This window comes from Eublepharis macularius, chromosome 12 (genome assembly GCF_028583425.1).
Source record: "Eublepharis macularius isolate TG4126 chromosome 12, MPM_Emac_v1.0, whole genome shotgun sequence".
In the NCBI taxonomy this organism is placed as follows: domain Eukaryota; kingdom Metazoa; phylum Chordata; class Lepidosauria; order Squamata; family Eublepharidae; genus Eublepharis; species Eublepharis macularius.
This window is the reverse complement of record NC_072801.1, coordinates 36,579,612-36,605,144: the sequence shown is the minus strand read 5'-3', so window position 1 is coordinate 36,605,144 and position 25,533 is coordinate 36,579,612. Positions and strand designations below refer to the sequence as shown.

Here is a 25,533-nt window from a genome sequence, read left to right as displayed (position 1 = left end):
TGAGGGTGCTAATAAACCTGGGAAGTACCTGGCATGGCAATTGAAGAAGAAAAGGGAAAAGAAGATAATAAATAAAATTTGCGAAGATAACAAAACGTATTTGGAGCAGGCTACCATTAGTAGAGCCTTTTATAAATTTTACGCTAAGCTGTATAATAAAAAAGAAGTAAACAAAGAATCAATAGCGTCATATTTGGAGAAAACCAAACTTCCAGAAATCTCGGAAGCTTGGAGAAATAAGTTGAATAGTGAAGTAACTGACGAGGAAATAAGTAAGGCAATACAATCTGCAAATCTAGGAAAGGCGCCAGGGCCAGATGGACTTACGGCTAAATTCTATAAGACAATGGCTAATGAACTGGCACCATTCCTAAAAGAGGTGATGAATGGGGTTTTAAGGGATCAAAGGATTCCAGAAACTTGGAGTGAAGCGAATATATCATTGATCCCAAAAGAGGGCCAAGACCTGACTAATGTGAAAAATTATAGACCTATATCGCTACTCAACAATGACTATAAAATTTTTGCGAAGATATTGGCGGAGAGATTGAAGGGGTGGCTCTCGGAAGTCATAGAGGAGGAACAAGCAGGCTTTTTGCCAGACAGACAAATAAGAGACAACTTAAGGACAGTGATCAATGCTATTGAATATTATGACAAGCGTTGTGACAAAGAGGTTGGTTTCTTCTTTGTTGACGCTGAAAAAGCGTTTGACAATTTAAACTGGGACTTTATGTTTGCCACTATGGAAAAGCTACAATTGGGAGAAAGATTCATCAGAGCAATTAAGGAAATTTATAGAGACCAGACTGCAGCAATTGTGGTGAATGATGAATTGACCAAGAAATTGACGATAAGTAAAGGAACAAGACAAGGTTGCCCGTTATCTCCATTGTTGTTCATTTTAGTATTGGAGATTCTGATGATACAAATACGTCAAGATGATGAAATTCGTGGAATAAAAATAAAGGACTATTCATACAAGGTCAGAGCATTTGCGGATGACATAATGTTAATTGTAGAGGACCCATTGGAGAACATGCCAAGAGTGATAGATAAGATCAAGGAGTTTGGAGACTTGGCAGGTTTCTTCATTAACAAAAAGAAGTCAAAGATATTATGCAAAAATATGACTAAGCAGAAACAACAATTGTTAATGGAAACAACGGATTGTGAAGTAACAAGTAAAGTGAAATATTTGGGAGTCGAATTAACTGCAAAGAACATAGATCTATTCAAAAACAATTATGAAAAACTATGGACTCAGATAGAGAGAGACTTGATTAAATGGAATAGATTGAATTTGTCATGGTTGGGCAGGATTGCAGCAGTTAAGATGAATGTGTTACCAAGAGTAATGTTTTTGCTACAGACAATACCAATCATCAGAGACTCCAAACAATTTGAAAAATGGCAGAGGAAAATATCAGATTTTGTTTGGGCAGGCAAGAAGCCTCGAGTGAAAGTGAAAGTTTTACAAGATGCAAAGGAAAGAGGCGGAATGCAACTGCCCAATCTGAGACTTTATCATGATGCAATCTGCCTAGTTTGGTTGAAAGAATGGATGACATTAAAGAACAAGAAACTATTAGCCCTAGAGGGATATAAAAAAATATTTGGATGGCACGCATATTTATGGCATGACAAAGTAAAGGTCAACTCGATGTTCCTGCATCACTTTGTTCGGAGAAGTCTATACATAATCTGGAAGAAGTACAGAATTTATCTACAAGAAGGAACCCCTTTGTGGGTGGTTCCATATGAGGTGATAGACCCGAGAGCTGTTGATAATGAACAACAATGTTTAACGTATAAAGAAATAACTAAAACTGAAGCATCCAAACTTAGAATAAAGACACAAGAGGAACTATCACCTAACTACGATTGGTTCCAGTATGGACAGATCAGAGACTTATATAATTCGGACTCTGTAAAGGGAGGTATACGAATAGAGAATTCGGAACTAGAGCAGACCCTTCTTAAAGAAGATAAGAAAAGAATATCCAAGGTATACCAAGTACTGTTGAAGTGGTATACCGAGGATGAGATAGTTAAAACACAAATGGTGAAATGGGCTATAAACTTTAATAAAGAAATAACAATGGAGGCATGGGAATACTTGTGGAAAACTACAATGAAGACAACGACATGTATTAATATCAAAGAGAACATTTATAAAATGATCTATCGTTGGTACATGACACCAAAGAAGATTGCGCTAGGGAATTTGAATACTTCTAATAAATGCTGGAAATGTAAGAAGCATGAGGGCTCCCTCTATCATATGTGGTGGTCGTGTGAGGTAGCCAGGCAGTACTGGGGGGAAATAATAAGAGAAATGAGTGAAATTTTACAATTTCAAATTAATAAGAACCCAGAACTCCTGCTACTGAACTTGGGAATGGAGGGAATTCCAGCCCAACACAGGACGTTGATATTTTATATGACAGCAGCAGCTAGACTTTTGTATGCGCAAAAATGGAAAGTACAAGAAGTGCCAACTATTGAAGATTGGACTTACAAATTGCTGTATATGGCTGAAATGGACAAGATGACAAGAAAATTGAGAGATCTGGACTCAGGGCAGTTCAACACAGACTGGGAGAAGCTGAAACAATACCTGGAGAAGAAATGGGAGGTGGGAGGAAAACTGTGGCAGTTTGAGAACTACTGAAGTATTGAAGTAGAGGGGGGAGACTTTACCGGGGGGAGAAGAGATAAATGTGAATTAATAAGCAGTCAGATTAATAGATTGACATATATATAGATATATATAGGTTAACAAACAGAACATAGAGAAAATAATTAATTATAAGGACTAAATATAAGGAGCGATTAACTAACAATATTTTCTTTTTTTTCTGACAAGTTTTGTACCAAACTGAATGTCTGAAGATATAGATGGGTCAAATTGATTGACTACGTGAGGAGAGATATATAGAACTATTATAAAAAGATAGAATGAGTAATATATATAGAGAATAAGTCAAATTGTTTGATATAAACGAATGTATGATCTATATGGTTTATGATATATAGAAATACCTGAAATTGAAAAATTGGGATAAATTGTTTATCTAAGATGGAAACAAAGGCTTACAGTTTGGGCATATAATGTTAAAAATAGTTAAGGATGTACTGCTTAGAATAATGGAGAATATATATTTGTTTTAGATAGAGGAAGCTAATAAAAGTAAGGGAAAGGGGACAAAGGGTTGGAAAGCTGTTGGAAGTCAACAAAAAGGGGGGGGAAAGGGAGGGGGTTAGAGATGAAAAAATTGGGGAAAATTGAATGTAAATGTGGAAATAATGGATTCTAACCCAATAAAAATTTTTCAAAAAAAAAAAAAAAAAGAATTGCTTATGCTCTGTTTCAGCATTTCTTCAGCTCTGTATTGGATTTCTGCTGGTTTTAAACCTTTGCAAATTCGCATGTATATATCCTATTTACATGTTTACTGAAATATCTTTGAAATTGACTATACTAGCTCACACTGTAATCAGCCTTGAGTCTCCAGGAGAAAGGCAGACTATAAATGTAAATAAATAATTAAACTCTACATGCCCTCTCCATCTCCAAACATACAGCAATGTTTCTGGTTACTTCACATAAGGTTCTCCACCTCCTCCTCTGTCCTGAAAATTGGGTGCAGCTTCCAGACACATTCAAGGTCATTGATGACAAAAGGCTTGTTTCCTAAAATGAATGGCACTGGACAGCTGCCCTTCCCAACCAGATGCTACTACATGTTTTGGATTAGGGTGCAGGCTCCAGGCACGCAGACAAGGTCCAAAGCAGGCTTTGTACAGTTAGTCACATGCAACATGGGGGTGGCAGTTTTCTGCAGGAAAGTGGTACAATGGAAAAGCACTTTTATTTATTCATGAAAAAGCATTATTATTTGTTGGTTTTATTTATTTTTTTTAAAAAAAATACCCCAAGTAACTATTTGCTTGAAGCAGCTTAAATATGAGCAGCAACACTAAAGAAAAAACCTTCCTTAACACAGCATATGGCCAGTAAGAAAACAAATTTCAACCAATATTTTCTAAACTGTAAGAAATGCCTTCACCGTAAGAAGAGGTCCAGTTCTTTACATAATCGGCAAAGAATAGCCTTGTGCCTTTTATGAAAACTTGCAAGCCAAGTGTTGAATACAGATCTTCCAATGAGATGCAAACAGCCAGCGATTAGGGCCCTGGGCAAATGAAGCCTGTACCTCCTTGCACCTCATAAGCAGAAGGAGAACTGTTTTATTTTGAATGTTTGTTCTGATGTTTAAAAGTTCAGGTCCAAAATGGGTATTTTGGAATGATTGATTTACAGAAATGTGGGAACCTTCAGACCATTTCGGAGAGTTAGCTTCTCCCTCATCCATGCTCCCTTCCTCTCTCTGTTCAAATCATCCCTCTATACATGGCATTCACTTGGGAAGCTTATCTCTTTCTCTCTCTTTTTCTTTTCAGTGGCATCCCTTAACAACCAGGCATTTTTAGCCTGGACTCTCCAACAGAATATTCACAAATCAAAACCAAAAAAGTAATGTCAAAGAATAGAAATAAAAACTCAAAATCATGATGCTCTTCACAAGGTGAGAATTATCCAATCCAAAGGACATCGGGCATTGAAGGCAAAATCACAGAATGGACTCAGCAGAATGCCTCTGACAGGCCGTTTCATAGAGTAACTGTTGATAGCACCATAAGTTAGGGATGGCCGATGCAGTGAGAGGCAGTCCTTCAGATATGAGGGTCCCTTCCCATGAAGGGCCTTATAGGTAAGAATCAGCACTGTGAGCTGAGCCCAGAAACATATAATAGGCCCAGGCTGTTGGTTCAAAGCTGACATGCGTGTAGTTCCCTTCATCTACCACCTGGAGATGGGCGGCTGCCTTCTGCACTAAGTGAAGTTTTGAAGAGATTATCAAGGGCAGCCCCACAAAGAGTTTGTTGCAGTAACCAAGCCATGAGATTACAGAAGTGTGAGTCAACATAGCTAGGGCAGGAGGGCCCTGCTGGTCGTGCTTTGCATTATTTTTATTTCCTTGCTTATAAAGATTTATATTGCACTTTGCTCCAGTTCGGCTCTCTGGGTGGATGGCATTTTGAAATCATCAGGGTGGGGAGGAGAGGAGGCCTGGGATCCAAGCCCTTACTTCAATACCTTGGAGACATCACCGGTCATGGATTTGTGCACTGCTTTGGGGATAATAGTGTAGATTCTTGCAATGCAAGGAGGGTGACGGGAACTTGGGGAGAGGACTTTGCACCACAGCTCGTCCTCCTGATGACAAAATTCTTCCTCCTGGCGACACAAAAACCTGACGTTACAGAAGGATTTTCCATGGACTCCAATGCTTCATTTCTAAATATGCCCAAAGTACTGAGTTATAGTTTATATGGAGGCCTTTTGCCTTACATTCCAAAAGCATGAGAGCCGGTGATGGATCCACACCTGCCTTCTACTGAGCCAATTACCCCAGAGCTGTCTGCTCTGGTTACCAACCTTCAGGTGTGGCCTGCAGTTCTCCCAGGATTACAACTGATCTCCAGATTACAGAGATCTGTTCCAGTGGAGGAAATAGCAACTTCAGAGGGTAGGCTGTATGGAATCACATCCCTGCTGAGCTCCCTCCCTAAACTCCACTCTTCCTAGATTCTGCCCCCAAATCTCCTGGAATTACCCAACCTGGAGGTGGCAAACCTACTGTTCACTGTACCTGGCAACAGTTTTCTCAGCTCTGCTGCCTGTGATCTTTTCATCTTGAGATGCGGCAGATTAAACTTGGGACCTTCAGTATTCAGAGTACATGCTCAATTACTAAGACATGATCTCCACCACTGCATAGTACTGGTAGCATTTATTTATTTGCTTAGCCATTTATACCCCACTATTCTCCCCAACTGGGATCCAAAGCCATTTACACTATTGTTCTCTATTGCTTCTCGCACTTTTCCCAGATCCAGGTCTGACACTCTAACCACTACACTATGCTGGCTCACCAAGCTTGAGAGATAAATGGCTCTTCAAAGGCAGAACTTGGAACTCCCTTATTCATGTATCACATCAGCTCTCTGAAGGGTGGGGAAAGTCACTCTGTGCATGCTCCGAGTTGCCCTTCTGAACATTGGCAGTAAAAAAAACAGAGTTTAAGCACGAAGAAGTCCTGTCCCTTGAATGGTTGCCTCTCTGCCATCTGAATGGGAAGGAGTTAAAACATGCAGTGTGGGCATACCATAAATTTCCTTTTGTAGAATGCAGAGGGAACCAAGTTGGGGGAAGGGGAGGGGGAGGTGAAATGCTGGGAAAACGCCAGTAGCCTGTCTCTAGGTAACAATAAAGACTACAACCAAGGAGCATCTGCTTCCCTTACTCCTGCTGCATCACAATGTTGGAATAACGCTAATAAACTGGCAGGCACAAACACACACACACACACAGGCATGGATCATGAGGCCAGGCAGAACTGACCCCACAGCTAGGCAGTTTCTTCCCATCCAGACAGAGATTGCCAAGAGCCAGTGATCTGTACAGAGGAGCTGCCTGCTGCATTCGGTCATTGAATCAGGTGCTCCGTGCAGCATAGGGAAAAGGCCACATTGTGATCTGCTTGCAGAGGTGAAGTCTGCTCACAATCCCTCCCTAGAGGTAGCTAGGCAGGTGGGCCTGTGACAGCAGTGGCTTCTTAGGGCTGGCCCCTGTTCTCCAGAGCCAGTTGCCCATGAAAACCCATCTGAACCTGATGCAAACACTGTTTAAGAAATCATTTTATGTTGTCTAGCTTAAAAGAAAGGCTAAGCATGGCTGTTTTGGGGAGCAATCATCTTGATCTCTGCAAATGCAGCAAAATCGCTGAAACTCAAAAAAAATGATGCCAGAATACATACAGAAGTCCAGTGGAAAATGGTGCAATTTTTTTTTTTGCATTATCTATGATCTCTGTAATAAGAGCGGGGTTAAAATGTTCATCAAAAACATGCAGGCTATGAATCCTTTTACATTTAGAAGGCATTTAATTAGCGCAGTTGCCCAATTAAATATATTTTGGTTAATTGTATGAATTGCGGCCACTTAATCAACCACACGAAGTTTTTAAGTTGTCTCCCACTCCTCTGCTTGGCTCAGTGCAAAGGCTCTGCACTTAGCTGAGTGGAGGGGCAGGACGCAACCTTTCATTTTTAGAAGAAACACATATTTATTGCCACATGTGCAAGCACAGAAGAGACATTCCTTCTTGTGCTGGGAGAAGGAATGGATATGACATGCCATTATCACCAATATCCTGCCCAGTTTTTTAATAACTATTTTCTTTAAAAATAATGTTTAAAATCATCTGCTTGATTAATTGATGACATCTTGTTGATCACTAAAAACTTTTAAACAAAATGTTACTTCAAAATTGAGGGAGTGGACTGCTACAACTTTTCTTACTCTTTTTTAAAAAACAGATTGTAATGTGTGTTTAAATTCCAGAGGGGCAGCTATGTGACTCTGATGCACCAAAATAAAACAAGAGTCCAGAGGTACCTTAAGAGTCTAAGAGGACTTCAAATGCATGAACTGTGAGCCTGCTTAAGGGATATATGCTTCAGCACATCTGCTGAAGTTAGTTCTGACTCTTGAAAGCTTTTCTGTTAGTCTGAACTAATAATATGTGTTTTATTTAATTCTCAGTAACTTTGTAAAGATGATTTACTGACTCATAAGGCACCCTTATGGAAAGTTGGAGTATATTTTTTTGTTTCTAAAATAACCAGGGCTTTTTTTCAGGGGGAATGTGGGGGAACGGAGTTCTGGAACCTCTTGAAAATGGACACATGGCCGGTGGCCCCGCCCCCTGATCTCCAGACAGAGGGGAGTTTAGAGTGCCCTCTGCGCTGCGGAGGGCAATCTGAACTCCCCTCTGTCTGGAGATCAGGGGACGGGGCCACCGGCCATGTGACCATTTTCTCCGAGGGCAACCCACTGAGTTCCACCACCTCTTTTCCCAGAAAAAAAGCCCTGAAAATAATGATGCGAAACCAGAAAATAGTTTTTAACTTACCTTTTCCCACTCACACCAGAGTTTCCATACCGGGACGGCTCCCTCTCCAGTGCCAATGCAAGCATCAGTTAGAACTGTACTGGCAAGGAGTCCTCAGCCAGTGCCGCACAGGGCCCTGCCAGGAAGCAGGAGGATTTTGTTGCTCACCCTTTCCGCTTCCTGTATTTCCAGCTTAGTAGATGCTTAACAAGCCCAACAGGACTCTGGCCATGAAGCAAAGATAAATGGTAAAGGCAGTTGGATCCTGAAGCTCAGCATCCTACTACAGTTGCCAACTGGCCTGGAGAAAAAGATGCTCTGTGCCTTTAACAGACACTTAACAGAAATCAGGATGGTATTTACCAGGTGATGTTATTTACCTCCATGCCATTAAAAACTTCAGTTGCCCGGTTCTATTAAAAGCATAAGCTATCTTTATCCAGGCTATCCTACACCCTGGCCTAACTTGCCCCCCCCCCCAAAAGAAGACTGGGCAAAGCACAGCCAATCTCCATTGCTGCCAATAAAACTCAGAACACTTTCCAGGATCCTGTATGTGATGCAACCTCTTTCTCTATTGTTTCAGGTCCCTTCTCAAAACTCAACTTTTCTATGAGGCTTTTTGCTTAATGGCTGAAACCTCCCACCCAGCTTGACCCATTTGTTCTCAACTATGAATCCTCAGCTCTCTGGTCCTCTGTTGTCTTCCCCACTGTCGAAATGCAGACTGCAGGCTCCTCCAAGGTTTTTGAACTTTTATACCTATAAGGCATTATGAACACCGGCGGTGCCATAAAAAATAAATAATTTGGACAACATTTCTATTAATATTATCCATTCTTTTTTTCTTTTCTTTTTTTGCTGTTTGTGCTAGAATGAATGAGAGCAAGCAGAAGAGGAAAAGACTGCAAATGTGGGCAGAAGGAAAGGAATTTGGAAGGAACTGGGTCTCTCTTGCTAAATAGATGACTCCACGTTGAACAAGCAGGCATGGGATACAAGAACCTCTACCTCTCTCTCTGTGTCACTCATGCACATGCACGCACACATACAGGCATGCTCACTGCAGGTCACAGCTGGATGGCACTTGTCCTTCCCCATGGCACCCTCAACACCAGCTGTCATGGTTTGACCCAGATAGTCTGGGTTTATCCCAAGTTTTCATCTATTTATTTATTGATAACTCTCCACCTCTGTGCAGTGGAATCTGTCACCTCCCCAAATGCCCCCTCTCACATTCCTCTGCCCCCAAACAAACTCATCTGCTGGCAAGGAGGGCTCTTTGTCTCCCTTTGACACTCTTGTGCCCTCTGTCATTCAAGGTTCAAGTCTGAAGCTCCTGTTTCCATTTCCTCCAAGGTCCTCTTCTAGAAATAACCTTAATAAGCAGACGATTCGCTCCCCATCCTTCTCTTATGGGCACAGATGGCCCCTGCATACATGAATCCCTTTTCACAAGCCAAGGTCTTCCTTCCCCCACCTCACTCACTTGATGTACTACATATATCTTGAAGCAGATCTAATCACACAAAGATCCAAACGTTTAAATCTTAGAACTGCATGCAAAACCCAGACTGAACAAAAAAATGCAATCTCATTTTCTCCCCCCCCCTCCCCTTTCAGACTTCATCTGATCCAGGGGATCATAAAGCTCCAAAGCATTACTTTCCTTTTAGGAACAGATTACACTTCCAGACCCAGGAGAAATGTATAATTCCCCCCAGCAATCCAGAAGTCACTGGCTCTCTCCCTGGCCACTTAATCCTAAAGCAAAGCAGGGCTGGAAAAGGCCACGGAGTTTACCTCTTGATATGAGGCCAGGCTGTTCCTCCCCAAAAGTCCCACACCAGTCAACCGGGGCAGCGCCACAATCTGGAACACAGCCCCTGCCAGGCTGCAGTGGCAGATGACTCCCAAGCAACTTACCCACACCCACTTGTCATGTCTCCTTGTGCTTCCCAGCTCATCTCTTTGCTCATGGTCACTGCTTGGTCCCTGAGCTTATCCTCCCCACACCCTGCCACAGTTACCTAACATATTTCAAACCTTCTGATCCAGAACCATTCTGCATTCTATACTTACCAGTACGGCTGCCTAGTTTCTCAGTAAAGAAGTCCTTGTGCTCAGGCATACAGGGAACTGACACCCTCTATCCCAAAAGCCCAGATTTCTAATCCTGCAACTGTAGAGATAGAACGTGGTTATTTATGTCAGGTTGATACAGCAATCTCAAAGCTGTATTGATAGTGTTATATGGCTCTTCCCCACCCCATCCTGCAGCCCCCACTTTATGTAATGTGAATCGGGCCTTATCCTGATCCATACAGCCCTTCTGTCTCCAAAAAAGGATAAAAAGATTGTAAGGAGTGTGTTTCTCATGGATACAAGAGTCAGAGCATATGTAGGTTTGGATCCACTAGAAGATTTCCATAGATGTTGGTGGGGAGGGGGTTTGCTGATTTTCTTCTTCTGCTGCAGAACTCTGGCTCTGCCCATCAAAGTTGTTCCTGAAGGTCCCCTGTCCCCCAAGAAGCAGCATTTAAAGGCATTTGGAGCTGCTGGGGGTGGCGGGGGGGAGGGGGATGAGGAAATCCTGCCCCACTGGCAGTTACAGTATTCCTAGATTTTTATGAAGTCGTGAAGCAGGTCTTAAAATTACACTCTAGTCATGCTCATCCTAGAGGCCCCTCACATATTCCAGCCTTGGCATCAAAAAAAGCTTCCAGGGAGGGCAAGTCTTGGCTTAGGGGCCTTAGCTGACACACAGGGTGAAGGACTGTTTACTGTAAAGCAGCATATTCAGCGTACAGCATTAGGGGCACTTGGTTATCTGCAGTGTGTCCAAAATTGTGAGAATTTTACCTGTTACCAGTTAGAAAAGCAGGAACAGGGTAAGATTCTCCTGATGACTGGAGCAGAATAGACTCCTGACAAAGTGGCCACTAGTCCAAAAGGCACAATCACTCACTAATAAAAACAGTGTTTCATACCTGTAACTGTTGTTCATCTAGGTCTTCCGTGCAGGCACACATGGGACTGTGCACGCGCAGGCCTGCCGACTCCGGAGACTTTTACAGCTCAGAACCACTAGGGGGTGTCCCCGCCTCCTAACGCGCATGCGCGGCTGTCCTTCCCCGCAGAAAAACGGCTCCTAAGAGGCAGGGCGCCCCCGACGTACCCTAAGTCCTCTTTCGCCGCCGACTACAAGGTAAGTACCAAGAGAATTAGCAGGGAAGGAGGGAGGGTATGTGTGCCTGCACGGAAGACCTAGATGAACAACAGTTACAGGTATGAAACACTGGTTTTCATCTGCAGTCTTCCTGTGCAGTCCCACATGGGAGATTACAAAGCTTAAATACCTGGGTGGTAGGCATAGCTGCATCATCACAGGAAGACTGATTGTAGGACTGCTGTCCCCACTAACGTTTCCTTCCTGTCTAGGACGTCCAGAGCGTAATGCCTGACAAATATGTCTGAAGAAGCCCAAGTCGCAGCTTTACAGATGTCTTGTAGAGGGACACCTCTCAGGAGCGCTGCTGAGGATGCTTGAGACCTGGTGGAGTGAGCATGTATCTCCAAGGGACAAGGTAAGTTAGCACATTTATAACTTAACAGAATAGCTTGCGCTACCCAGCGAGCCAAAGTCTGAGGATTGGCTCCCATCCCCTTCTTTGGACCCGCAAAACAAACAAAAAGGTGGGAATCTTTCCGAAAGGGTTTCACCCTATCCAAATAAAAGAGAAGAGCCCTGCGAACATCTATGGCATGAAGGGACCTCTCTGCCTCTGAAGAGTAATCCTTGAAAAACACAGGTAAAGAAATTTCTTGTGATAGGTGGAATTTGGACACCACTTTGGGTAGAAACTCTATCTTTGTTCTTAGGACCACCTTATCAGGGTGAACACTCAAATAAGGAGGATCACATGAAAGAGCTGCCAACTCGCCCACCCTCCTGGCAGACGTGACAGCCACTAAAAACGCTACCTTAAACGACAGTAAATTCAGAGGGCAAGTAGCTAAAGGTTCAAAGGGCTTGGAAAGAAGCTTGGTCAACACCAGCAGCAACAACCATTGAGGTACTAACACCCGTACTGGGGGAAATAAGTTGTTGAGCCCCTTCAGAAACAGTTTGGATGTGTAATGGGAAAACACAGTCCTTCGATCAACGGGGGGATGGAAGGCAGAAATCGCAGCCATATAAACTTTAACAGAAGACTTTGACAATCCAGACTGTTTAAGTCCCCACAAAAAATCCAGAACCTCGGAGAGGGATGAGGTCAGAGGGTCAACCCCCTGACCCTCGCACCACTCCGTAAACTTGTTCCACTTCAGGGAGTATGACTGCCTAGTGGACAAACGACGGGCGTTCTGGAGTACATGCATTACTCCCTCAGAGAAACCCCGTCCTGAAGAATCAGCCACGCCGTCAGTCTGAGTGTATGTACTCTGTGATGAAGCACCCCCCGGAAAGACAGTAGATCCGGTTGATCCGGGAATTGGTGCATCCGGCTGTGGAGTCTCAGAAGTGCATGAAACCATGGCTGCTGTGGCCAGTAAGGGATTATCAGAATGGCTGACGTTCTGTCCATCTGGATCTTGGAAATTACCCTGGCTAACAGGGGGAACGGGGGAAATATGTAAAAAAGGCGACCGGACCAAGTTACCTGAAATGCGTCCCCAAGAGACTCGAAGCCGACACCTCCTCTGGAGCAATAGCGGGGAGTTTTGCAGTTCTCCTCTGTGGCGAAAAGGTCTAAGTCTGGGGTTCCCCATTCTGAAAAGACAGGACGTAAATACTTGTCGTGAAGAGACCATTCGTGGGTGTCACCCCCCAGTCTACTAAGGTGGTCAACCGTAACATTGTCAACCCCTGGTATGTGAACAGCCACAAGCCATACAGAATGGTCAACGGCCCAATTCCAAATTCTCAACGTCTCTTCGCATAAGGCTAGAGACATAGTGCCCCCTTGCTTATTCAAATAAAATATTGTGGTGGCGTTATCCGTAAGGATCTGGACTGTTTTATTCTGCACTATGTCAGAAAAGGAAATTAAGGTGTAGTAAACAGCACGTAACTCAAGGAGGTTGATATGTTCTTTACACTCCGACTCATCCCACATACCATGAGCATATGAACCCTGACAATGAGCACCCCACCCTAGGGTAGATGCATCCGTGGTGACTGAAAGGTCTGGCTGTCTATAGCCGAAACCACTCCCCCCAAACAGGTTGGCATCTAGCAACCACCAGTCCAAAGATAGGAGAACCCTGCGAGGAATACTAAGTTTCTTTCGCTGGGAATCCCTGCCAGGGAAAAAGGTTCTAGAAAACCAAAGTTGTAGTGGTCTCATCTTAAGTCTCGCTAGGGACACTACAGCCGTGGTGGCGGCCATATAGCCCAAAAGAACCTGAATAAGTCTAGCCGCTTGGAACCTGCATCTCCTAAATCTTTTAATAAGTGCTTTAATTTTATTAGCCCTATCCACGGGCAAAAATCCCGCATCCTGGGAACCATCAATAATAGCTCCAATAAATTGGATAACCTTGGAGGGGATAAGCTTCGACTTCTTTTGGTTAACGAATAACCCCAACTTTAAACAGGTAGCCAAGGTGCTAGAGATCTGATTGGTTACATCTTCCTCTGATTGGCCAACAATCAACCAGTCATCAAGATAGGGAAAGATGCAACAGCCCTGAGTTCTAACGAAGGCAATCACCACCGCCACGCATTTGGTAAATACTCTAGGGGCGGTGGACACGGTACTGAAAAATTCGAGTACCATAGGTAAAGCGAAGTAACTTCCTATGCTCAGGAAAAATTGAGATGTGGAAATACGCATCTTTAAGATCTGAAACCCCAAACCAAGAGTCAGAGGGTATCAGAGTTAGGACCATCTGTAGAGTGGTCATCTTAAACTTTCGGACCTTTATAGATTTATTCAACTCTCGGAGGTCCAGGATAGGGCGAAGTCCCCCATCCTTCTTGTCTATCACAAAAAGGTTCGAATAGAAGCCAGAGGGGGAAGAAGAAGGAGTCACCTCTTCAATAGCCCCTTTTAATAATAAGGCTGATAATCCTGAAACTACACCCGGTTGAGGTGTCTGAGAAGAGAAAACAGAAAGCCGGAGACCAGGCCACTGAACAAACTCAATTTTATAACCAAACTTAACCAACTGTAACACCCAAACATCTGAAGTAATGCTACACCATTCAGAAAAGAAAAGAGACAGCCTGTCCCCAAATTACAGGTCCCTGTAATTGTCAGAACTGTTTTTGGGAATGTCCCGATTCTTTGGATTGGTGCTGGTTATTTCCCTGCCTATTCTTATTGCCCTGCCTCCTCCTCTGGAAGGTAGATTGCGGGCTCTGATACTGGCGATGAGGCTGGAATCCATACCCATAATCAGGGTGGTGTAGGACACCATAAGATCAAGCTGTCAACCTATCTTTATGTTTCTTCAAAAGATACTCATCTGTTCTATGGGAGAACAGGTTCTGTCCTTCAAAGGGGAGATCTTCCACCTTGGACCTTGTCTCCAGTGGTAAGGCAGTGGTCCTCAACCAAGCGAATCTGCGTAACACAAGAGCAGACAGGAGTGCCCTGGTAGAGGTGTCTGCCATGTTCCTGCTTACAGTAATCTGGTGATGAGATAAGCGAACAGCCTCCTCTTGAATAATTCTAAGGAAGACTCTTTGATCCTCCGGTAACTGAGGTACAAATGTTGCCACCTTTGTCCATAACAACAGTTGGTAGGCAGCCATCATTGCCGCATAATAGGCAATTTTAATGCCAATGCTGTTGATGTATACATCTTCCTGGCCAGAGAATTGATCTTCCTACTGTCCTTATCTGATGGGACCAACAAGGATCCTTGCTTGGGTTTCGCTTGCATGTCCTCCGTAACAAGGGAGGAAGGAGGTGGGTGGAGCGAAAGGAATGGACACTGTTCATCCTTGACTCTATACAAGTTTTCTATTTTCTTGTTTGTGGCAGGAGTAGAGGCAGGTTTCAGGTTTAATCCTGAAAGGAGTTCCACAAAGCCTTCGATCATGGGGAAGGCAATCGCCGGAGTCAATCCAGAATACATGTGTTTTAGGATCTTATCCTTCGACCGTGGTTCCGAAGAAGCCACCTCAATGTCTAGCGCCTTCACCATTCTTTGAAGAAGTTCATTGTAGGCGCGAAAATCCTCAGTCGGAGAAGCTTCCTCCAATGGACCTATCACTCCATCAGGCGAATCCGAAGGAGGGGAGTCATAAGGCCTCTCGTAGGGAGTGTAAGTGTCATAGTCGGTATCTGAAAAACCGGGGGTCTGTCTAGATCCCCCTGGGGAGCCAGCACGTATAGAAGGTGAGTGAGAGCGTCTCTTGGTTCCATGGTCAGAACCATAGGATCCCTCCCTGTAATAATGATGTCTGGCCGAGTAAGGGCTGTATCTGTCAGCGCGGTGTGATCTCAAACGGCCTCTGTGCGAGAGGAGCGCAAAGACCATAAGTCACGAGAAGGTGAACGAGGTACTCCTGATGGAGTCGGGGGCTTCTCAACCATAATCACATCCGATTCCCGGGAGCTCCCGGATGCTGGGGTTCTCCTAGGGGAAGCTGCATCCCCAGACCCACAGTGACTCTTCATAGGTGGATCAGATCCAGAAGAACCCTGCTGACTGTGCTGAGGGGTGATAACACTCTCAAGTACTTGTCTGTCTGACTTAGAAGACTGATGCTTCTTCTTTTTCTTCTTCTTTTCCAGACGCACCCCTGACGGATCCAAAGAGTGCTTCGGCTCCGAAGATTTTCGAGAGGTGCTGCGTCGGTCCGACTGCGATCCGCTCCGAGGGGTTCTTGGCTCCGACGGGGCCACGGAACTCTCCCTCCTAGACCGATCACCCGACAAGGAGCCTGGTGGTTCCGAAGCAGGTCTCGACCCCGAGATCGGATCCGACAGGATAGGAGTGGTTGGATCCGAGGAGCTCCGAACCAACATGACCGGACTTGGCGGTCTCGGATCGGTATGTGCGGAAGACTGGCAGGAGTGCGGCAACTTCTCCGAAGATTTTGAAGCTGGAGTAGCAGGTTTTCCATGCGCAGGGGATTTACCCGTTACAGGTGGGTCAGTTACCGCCATCGCGCATCGCCATAAATAAGCTTGAAGTCTACCCGACCTTTCTGCCCTGGCCTTCGGAGTGAAGGTGCGGCAGTACTTACATGCCTGTGGGTTGTGGGTTTCCCCCAGACAGTACAGGCATTCGGAATGGTCGTCCGATTTTGTCATCTTTTGATCACAAGAGGAACACCTCTTAAATAACGCTTTATCCGACATCTTTCAGATCACGATGAAACACTTTCCGAACAGCAGAACAAGAACCTCTCAAGTCGGCGGCAAATGAGGAACTGAGGGTACGTCGGGGGTGCCCTGCCTCTTAGGAGCCGTTTTTCGGTGGGAAAGGACGGCCACGCATGCGCGTTAGGAGGCGGGGATGCCCCCTAGTGGTTCTGAGCTGTAAAAATCTCCGGAGTCGGCAGGCCTGCACGCGTGCAGTCCCATGTGGGACTGCACAGGAAGACCGCAGATGAACTTCTGGTTCATCTCTCCCATTCTTCAAGCCATTTCTTTCTTTGCATATCCCTCTGGATGTATGTAGGATGACCAACTTTCTTTTACAGACTCTGCTCCTGTGTTTTTAACAGCCACTTGATCTGCAGCCCCTAGAGGCAGGGGCGATCTTAGTGATTCTTGGGGCCTGGGTAAAAGTCCAGGATGTGGCTATGGTTGCCAGATGGGGCCACAGGCTGCATTTTAGATTGCGGTTTTAACATTTGTATTGGAATTGTGAAATTGTGTATTTTATCTTTTATTGTGCATTGTTGTTTTAATTTATTGTATCACTATATAATGTTGTAACCCGCCCTGAGCCCGCTCGCAGGGAGGGCGTGCTAGAAATCTAATAAATTCAATTCAATTAATTAAGAATACCAGACCCCTGGGGAGGTGCAATGATGTCACTACAGGAAGTGACATCATCACACACACCCTCTTCCTGACAGGCTGGCTGGCCACGCCTGGGTGCCACACAGGAGTCTGGGTGACTGGGTGGGCTGGCGACTCTTTCCAGGCAGTGTTGCCCAGGAGGCTGGTTGGGCTGGCGCCTCCCCCAGACCCCGCTCAAGGAAAGAGCTGCCTGGAAGCAGGGGGAGGGGCCAGAGGTCTGAAATTTGGAGAACATTTTTCCCAGACAATCCCTCAAAATACTGGATTGTACGTGTGAAAACTGTATGCCTGAACTCTAGATGTGGCCTCCCACCCCCTTTATTCCCACTCAACCTACTCTTAACAAGAACAAAGGGCCCAGTTTTCACAATGCATGCCCCTTCCAAAATGTACCATATTATGCATTTTGACTTTACTTTGCATACTGTTTTCTGTCAGCCTCCACCAGCCATTTGTGGGGCCCTCCCAGTGCAGATCCTTGGGCAATTGCCTAGGTTCCCCCATGGGTAAGACCACTCCTGATGAAGTGTTCAAGTCAGGAAAAACTTTGCACGGTCATTTCAGCAAAGAATAAAGTCACAGAGGAGCAGGCCATGCCACCCCCCCCCCGTTCAGTTGGTGACCCTAAATGTGCTTAGCAGTATGCTCAACGGAGGGTAGCCTGGGCTGTAGCTGCTTGCTGTTTGGGTGCAATCACTTCAGCAGTGGCTGCAGTGACTTTGCAGCATGGAAGTCTCTGGGCCAGAGAATCCTCCAGGGGCACCTTGAGGCCTAGCAGCTGGCAAGGCCTCACTCCCTGCCCAGGCAGGTGGGCACATTCCAACGCAGAGGAGGCTGAGCTGCGGCCATCCGAGCCTCCCCACCACACAGTCACACTTTCCCTTCAGTCACTCAGATGACACTAAATATTAATGAATGTCCTACATTAAAGATAAGAAGCACCTGATTCTCTCCCCTCCCCAGTCCTCTCCTTCTGCAGGGCAGCTGCCCCTCACGCATCACCGCAGAGATCGCACAGATCGTCTCCTTCACCAGCAGGAACCCACCCTCCCTTTCCTTCCCTTCCCCCCCTCACCACCCCCTTCCCCCTGCCGCCAACTGGGGACTCGCCAGAAGGCGAGGGGGGGAGTACAGCTGAGCAGGAGGAGAACAGTACCAGCTGTGCATTCGTTTCCAGGGGTTTCTCTCCCAGCCCTGGCTTTTCTTTCCCTCCCTTTGGAAGAGGCACCATTGCAAAGGCAGGTCAGAAGAAACTGCAAATGAAAGAGAGAGAGAGAGATTTTGAAGGGGAGATAAAACCATCTTTGAATAATGATCTTTGTTCCCCCGCCCAGTAGAACCAATTGAGTCCATTTGAGTTGCTGGCATTTGCTTCTACCACCCCCACCACCCCCTCCCCTTGGAAAAAAGGGTTGCCATCAACCACCAAAAATGAATTGGCTGGGGAGGGGCAGTTGCCAGTCAAACAAGAGAGAGCAAGGTTAGTGTTGTGCCCCTCCCCCCCTCACTGTTTTAGTTTAGTTTAGTTTAGTTATGCATCTTACGTATGTGGAGAGCTTTTGTCCCAGGCTGCCTCCAACTCCATCAAATCCTGCAGGACCCATTTATGCAACATGCACACACCATCTCCATTTCCTCCTCTGTACCTGTTTTAGTCATTATGTAACAAATAATTAAGAGACTTTTAGCAAGGTTTCGCTTTAATTTTCTGCCTGCTGATAGGGTTGCCAAGCTCCAGGTGGGGCCTGGAGTTTTCCTAGGATTACAACTGATCTCCAGACTACAAGAGATCAGTTCCCCTGGAGGAAATGGCTGCTTTGGAGTGTGGAACATATGGCATTGTGCCCTGCTGAGGTCTCTCCCCTCCACAGGTTCCACCCTCAAATCTTCAAGAATTCCCCAACCCAGAATTGGCAACCTATGCCTGTCTTGGGTATCTAGTGCCTTTATCATCCATATGATAATTGGGAGGCGGTCCCTCTTTGGACCACCAAGAAGGCTAGGGCAGAGATCATGGGACCCATGTAGGCAAAAGGCCCATGAGTCATGTGTAGGCTTCCCAGTTGTCACCGATCGCTCACCATCAGCAGGCAACCTGGGAAAGCACACACCAGGCACACTTCTGGTGGGGTGCAACAATGTCACTTCCCAAAGTAATATTGCTGCGCTGGCCCCAAGCATGCTCAGGTGTTTCACTGAGGACAATTCTGGCCCCAAACGAGCTGAAGTTGCACTGTGCAAAGTTTGGGAGCACGCCCATGGCTGGCACCCCCACTTCCTGGAAATGACATCATCACGTGAGTGCCAGGAATATATGTGCAACTTTCACACACAAAAAAAGAAGACCCTGATGAAGCACAAGGTAAGTGCCAGATTCTCCCCTCTTGCCGGGAGGGTATAAAGAAAGACCTGGCAACCCTAGACATGTGGCTGCAATGAGGATGAGAAAATCAAGCAGAAATGCTGACAGGATCCTACCCTATGCCCAGAATTGAAGGTTTTCCATACTTGAAAAAAAATGTTCCTGGGCAATGACTCTCCTCCTGTTTTGTAATTCTAGGCTTGCTAGTTACAGGAAACAATAAGGAACCATGCAGGGCTTGGAACTGAACTGTAGGGTCCCCAGGTCCCCACCGGTGGTGGGCAAACTCCCAGGGGTTTGCCAGCTTGCCCTCGATCTGCCAGTGGTCCGCAGGAGGTGGCACACTCCCAAAGATTGCCTGCCACTGGCTGGCACCTCAGGAACATATGCCACACATGCGCTCCCAACAGGAGCAGCGACGTCACTTCTGGAAGTGATATTGTTGCGCCAGCCGCAGGAGCATTCCCAAACAGGCTGAATTGGCCCCACATGGAGTGTGGGAGCACTCCCGTGGCCGGCACAATGACATCACTTCCGTAAGTGATGTCATCACGCAGGCGCCAGAGCACGTGCGTAATGAGGACCTCACTGCTGGCATGACGCAAGTGCCAGGTCTCCTCCCCCCTCCTGCCAAGAGAGTTTAGGGACCTGGAAGCCTCCCTGCCGCAATGTCTGGAAATCTAATCCAGCCACTTCATTGGGTTCTGATATTTCAACAGGCCTCACCCCCTGAACTGACTGTCACAACTTAAAAGGCAAGAAATGTGTCCACTTTTTAATTCTCTCGATTTCAGAGAGGTCTGCCTCAGTCATTCTCTAGTCTTCAGGCCTATTAACTGACATGACTCTTGGCCAGGAAACTCAGGGAATTGTGAGGAGGGCAGGTATCCATAATAACGTGATGTCTTCACAAGTGTTACAGTTGCAAGAACCTCTAGAAAGGAGCTGTGCCAACTAATCTAGTTTCAAACCCCTTTGGATGAGTATACGAATTAAGTCCTCTCAACTTGGCAGCAGGTGGCAGCACCAAGTATTTGGGCTCACAATTAAAAAAGGAATAGCCGGGCTGTGCAGAAAATGGGGGCTGACGTTTATGTATTCAGCTGGTTTTCTAACCCTCCATTTATTTATATGTCCTACAAATACTCACTCATGTTCCCATTTAACTGAAGAGGGTGGGGAAAAAACTGAGGCTGAAGACTCTTGCCCTAGCTACCCACTTTGTTCAAAGCACAGGGAACTTAACCAGGACTTAATTTTTAAAGTCAAAGTTTGCAAGAAGTTGCAACTCTGAGCTTATGGAGCATCATGCTTCAAGCATATGAAAAGAGCATCTCTTTGCACAGAGTTGCCAGCCTCCAGGTGGTGGCTGGAGATCTCCTGGAATCACAACTGATCTCCAGGTAACAGAGATCAGTTCTCCTGGAGAAAATGGCTGCGCTGAAGCGTGAACTCTATGGCATTATATCCCACGGAGGCCCCTCCCCTCCCCAAACCCCACCCTCTCTAGGCTCCACCCTCTCAAATCTCCAGGAATTTCCTAACTTTGACCTGGCAACCCCATCTCTTTCACCACTAAGTACACACACAAAGCTGCCTTATGCTGAATCAGACTTCTGCTCAATCAAGGTCAGTCTTGTCTGCTCAGACTGGCATAGGCTTTCCAGTGTCTCGGGAGGAGGTCTTTCACATCACTTCCTTCCTGATCTTTTTAACTGGAGATGCCAAGGAGTGACTCCAGGGCCTTCGGCATGCCAAGCAGATGTTCTACCATTGAGCCAAGGCCTCTCCCCAAGTAATGATGGTCCACATTCAGGATTAAGAATACAGGTGGTTCAATTAAATGAGGTTGCTTTGGGACACGATTGATTCCTGGCAATTCACATTTTTGAAATTAAGCATTGATTTGAACCCAGTTCCAAACCAAACACATCAGCAACGAACCACTGGTTCTCACATACATAAGATTTAGGATTGTTGAGAGTTCCAGTGATACATGATGATAGCTGTAAACGCTGAACTGGGTTTGTGCATACCAAAGGCACAAATCCCTTTGGCTCTAAAACATCACAGATTGCCCCATGAGGATAGTTATGGCAACTCTGCCACAGTGTTCACATAATACATTGGGTTGCTGCAATTTAATCAAAAAAATATCCCAAAGCGGGCCTGTTAAGACTCACACTTTCCTGGCCTGCCCACCTCTTAAATGACATCTGAAACGGCACTCCTGTGACTGAGCAGTCAACAGAACACCGTAAGACCGATGCACAGTGCTGCTCATCCTTCCGCCACTGGGCCACTATAGTCTGCTCCCAGATGTGCTTGCCGCTCTCTCTCTCTCTCTCAATTCTGCATGAGAAGATGTAGCTCCGAGCAAGGCTGGTGTCTCTCACCACCAAAAAACAACAGCCTCCTCTATTTGGAGAAAGAAACAGCAAGCAAGCTTCCATTTTGGGACTCCTGCCCTGCCCTGAGAGATCTCTCCCAGACGACCAGAGCAGGGAGAGTAGATTATTCTCTTTGATTCCTTCCTTGTCCTACACACATAACACACGCACACACTCTACCCATTTCCTTCATGCCGAGTTCCATCCAAACAGCCCAAAGTGGCCCTTGATTGATTGCCGTGTTTGCCCGCTAAGCGCACCCTGCGGTCCAATCCTTGCGCATTCCCCAATTCCTCCCCAGTCCCTATTCAAAGACCGTCGGTGTCTCGTGTTGGTCCCCAAGGTGCTATTAATTAAAAATACATCCAATTAAATGGCAGGTGAGGACGTGCCACGCGAGCCGCCTCCTCATCCCGCGCCGACTGGCTCATCTGTGCTTTGATTTGAACGAGACACAGAGAGGGGCTACAGGAGGGTTCTCTGAACCAGTGCCAATGGAGGCCATGCCAGGCTGTTCGGGTGGTGCTGCATGTGTGTGCGTGCGCGTATATATGCACAAGGGGGGGGGGAGCAGACTGATTTCCAAAGCTGCTGCTTGGAGAGGTTCAATTTCGTCAGCTGTATCCCCATCTTTACACTCCTCATTGTGCAAGTACACAGGCTGACATTTGGGGGAAGGAGGAGATTCTGTAACAAAAAAACAGTTCGGGAAGTCAGATGATACACTGGAATAAGGCTCTGGGAGAATCCTGCAAGCAGAGAGAGAGCTAGTAGTTGCAAACGGAGGTGTGTAGTTCGATTTCTCCCTCGCTCCTTTAACCAGAGCTCCCAATGCTGATTTCTAGTAATAGCCCACTTTCTTCCTAGATTACTTCCAGGCTTCTGCTTCACCTTCCTCACCCCTTTCTCCCAAACTCCTTTCTTGGGCTGATTCCTTGCTTCCTCTGATGTGCCTTCCTTCAAACTTCCTGCAGCATATCCCACTCTGGACACTATTCCTCTCCCTTCAGCCAACATGACTTCTTAGACTCCCTTTTAGCTTCCCCACATTCTCGATCCTTTCCCTCATTTTCTGCTCTTTCTCTAGTTCCCGCTATAAGCACCAGCACACATGCCTTCCATCATTTTATTTTTGTATTTATAGCCTGCTTTTTCTCTCCTTCAGGGACCAAAGCAGCTTACAACATCATTCTCCCTTCCTCCATTTTATCCTCATTACAACTACCCAGTGAGGAAGGCAGGCTAGGCTGAGAGAAAGTAATGGGTCCAGGATCACTCAGCGAGCACCCATGGCAGAGTGGAAATTTGAACCTGTAGATCTCATAGAACATAGTCTGACACTCTAAGCACTACACTACACTAGTCCTGGGTGAGGTTTTCTCCCCAGTCCCAATTTGACACTAAGAGCCAAGCTACAAGTGACAAATTACACTTGCCTGGCAAGTGAACAGACTCACGTGTATTCTTCCCTGTTCACTTGCCATTCACTTGCTCTCTGGAGTGCAAGTGAATGGCAAGTGAACAGGGAGGAATACACGTGAGTCTGTTCACTTGCCAGGTAAGTGTAATTTGTCACTTGTAGCTTGGCTCTAAGCCTTCATGGTCTTCTGTGATTTTACCAAGCTTTGCTCACTTTCTTTCCATACTAATGTCAGAGCCTCAAGGACTAGAAACTTGTTCTTCAAGGAAAAAAAAAACCTGGATTTTCTCTGGCTCTTGAGTTTTACACCAGTATTAATTTTGCTCACTGTAATATAGCTGTTGTAGAATTCGCATAATCCTGAAAGAAGCTCATTAGCTTCAATCTCATTCCAATCTAAAACAGATTTTCTCTTTTAAGGATGATTAAGTGAAGGAGAAAATGTGAAGATGGACAACATTTCATTTCAATGTAATTCCATTACTAGTGTTGCCAACTTACAAGTGAGGTTTGGAAATCTCCTGGAATTCCAACTGATCTCCAGACTACAGAAATCAGCTCCCCTGGAGATAATGGCTGCTTTGGAAAATGGAGTCTATGGCTTCACACCCCCTCTGAGGTCTCTCCCTCCTCAAACCCTGCACTTCCAAATCTCCACAAATTCATCATGCCACAGTTAACAATACTCTCCTTTATTCTGTTTTAGGAGACAGGCCAAAATGTTTCTTTCTACCCAGGCTTTTAATTAAGGAGTTGCTATTTTTAAAAATTGTTTTGCAGTCTCCTTCTAGCCTCAGAACTGTTTTATGAGGCTTGTTTTTAAGATGCTAGACTTTTGTGCTCTTTTTATGCTGCGGCTGAGTTTTTAATGCTGGGGTTTTAATAGTGTGCTTAATGATTTTATGCGGTTTCATGTTTTACTTTGCAAACTGCCTTGAGCAAGTTCTCTGGAGAGGTGGCATAGAAATTTTCTAAGTAAACAAATGACTTATAAACAGCTGTAGTAACCTTCAAGGGTGTTAATCAGACATGCACAGTGCGTGGGTCTGAATTCTGTTCTGTTTGTGGGGACATGAATTCATAGTTGAGGATTCTCTGCTGGGAACAGAGCAGCATTTGAATTCAAAACCATTAGAAACTTAAAAATGTCATCAAAAATGGAACCTGATGAACTGGACTAGAGTTGCAGCTTTTACAACCACAGGATTTGAAACGTTCTTGTTGTGGACAGTTTATATAATTTCACACTTTTTATTTCTTATCCAGGGAAATGCCAGGGTGAAAACTAAGGCTGGTTTTTCATACAGAAAAATTGTAAGATAAAAATTATAATAGTAACGCATGATGATAACACAACATGTAAGAAAATGGAATGGGGTGGGGTGGGGCTGAAGGAAAAGGAACACTAACACAGGTCTGAAAGTGGATCCATCTCTACTCCTGGGTGGAAGGAGCCCCAAAATTAGTGCTCCTAGCACTGGAATCTGCCACACTTCTTCTTGGCTTCACTTTCTTGCTAATTGGAGATTTTAATCTTCAGCGACTTTCTGCTCAGGGTGCTGACAGGATCACCAGCTGCGCAGCTATTCCAGGGAGCAGCGGCTTTTTAATCAAGCCATCTTGGCAGAGAAGGTGGAATGGTGAAATTGGGAAAGGGGAGGGGGTGGGAATGAGGAGGGTTTGCTGATCAACCCCCACCCCCAAGAATGGAGCCGAAGGGCCTTGTGAAGTTTGACATCTTCCTGCAAGAACTAAGGGCGTTAACACCCACAGAAAGAGAGAGATTGACACTACAGGAACTCCTGTAGACAGAAACTTGGATTTTGCAGTAGACTGCTAGGGAAGAAGTGCGGGGGGTGGGGGGTGCACGCCACTATAAAGAGGCACCATTCAGTACAGTTCCTGTTTTGAATTGTGACAACTGGTATAGTCTCCCCCTTCCCCCATGGCTCTATGACTCAGCACCCTGAAGAACTGGTTTGCTGGCTCAGACAGAATCCACCATTCCATTCCATTCCATCTCTGGAAAGGGGCACTTTGTAGGTAGCTGAGGCTCAGTGGTAAGTACAGCAACCGTTTGGCATGGAGAAGGTCCCAAGTTCAAATCAGGTATCTCTAGTAGATAAGGATCAGGGAGTAGGTAATGGGAAAGACCTCCACCTGAGCCCCCAGAGAGCTGCTCCCAGTTTGAGCAGACAATACTGATCTTGATGGACCAAGGGTCTGATTCAGTATATGGTAGCTTCATATGAGTTTGCAAGCGGGGGCTGATGGAAAGCACCATGCAAGTTTCCAGTGTCCCATGACTGAATTATTCTGCCCCTGCCTCCGGAACCATTTTTAAACA

General features: G+C 45.6%; 1 protein-coding gene across 3 annotated transcripts in view; it reads right to left on the bottom strand.

Annotated features, from left to right (window-relative positions):
* Positions 1–25,533, bottom strand: part of CDK12 (cyclin dependent kinase 12) — a 106,946-nt gene that overhangs the window by 14,852 nt on the left and 66,561 nt on the right. The window contains exons 15-19 of one of the 3 annotated variants that reach the window (XR_008597944.1): positions 18,559–18,660; positions 18,171–18,267; positions 10,107–10,206; positions 8,046–8,248; positions 5,165–5,305 (exon numbers count right to left, since the gene is read on the bottom strand). The gene's annotated coding sequence lies outside the window, so the exon portion shown is untranslated. Of the gene's footprint in view, positions 1–4,021; positions 5,306–8,045; positions 8,249–10,106; positions 10,207–18,170; positions 18,268–18,558; positions 18,661–25,533 lie in introns of those variants that run through there. The other 2 variants (XR_008597943.1, XR_008597945.1) reach the window with 2 other exon arrangements.